We start from the raw sequence: 497 nt of genomic DNA, 5'->3' as shown, positions 1-497 counted from the left end.
ACTTCTTTTTTGCTAATGCGACGGTAAAAATGAAACGTTTTATTATTTTTTACGATATTAAAATAACTAAGTTCGATCGTATTTTCAGAAACTTCATTAAAAAGTTTATCAAAGTAACTCACCCACCTATGTTGAATATCTTTTTTTAAGAAAAGTACTTTTTGATTTTCATCTTTAATACACTTTACTTGAGTTAAATCTTTACTTTTCTTTTCTCTTTGTTTGGCTAGTTTATACATATATTTTTCACCCTCCTTAGTATCTAATCTATTATAAAGATCATTAAAAGCAGAATTTTTAGCGTCACAAATTGTTTTATTAGACTCCCTACGGGCCGTTTAATATTTTCTCCAGTTCTCTAAGCTTTTACATTTAAACCAATTTTTATAACATAACTTCTTATATTTTATCTTTTCTTGCACATTATTATTCCACCACCAACTATTTTTATTTGTAAATATTTTTCCCTTTGATTCTCCAAGAACATCTTTTGCTAC

The sequence above is a fragment of the Phalaenopsis equestris genome, unplaced genomic scaffold, assembly GCF_001263595.1.
Source record: "Phalaenopsis equestris unplaced genomic scaffold, ASM126359v1 Scaffold000079, whole genome shotgun sequence".
NCBI lineage: Eukaryota > Viridiplantae > Streptophyta > Magnoliopsida > Asparagales > Orchidaceae > Phalaenopsis > Phalaenopsis equestris.
Note: the sequence above shows the minus strand (reverse complement) of the source record.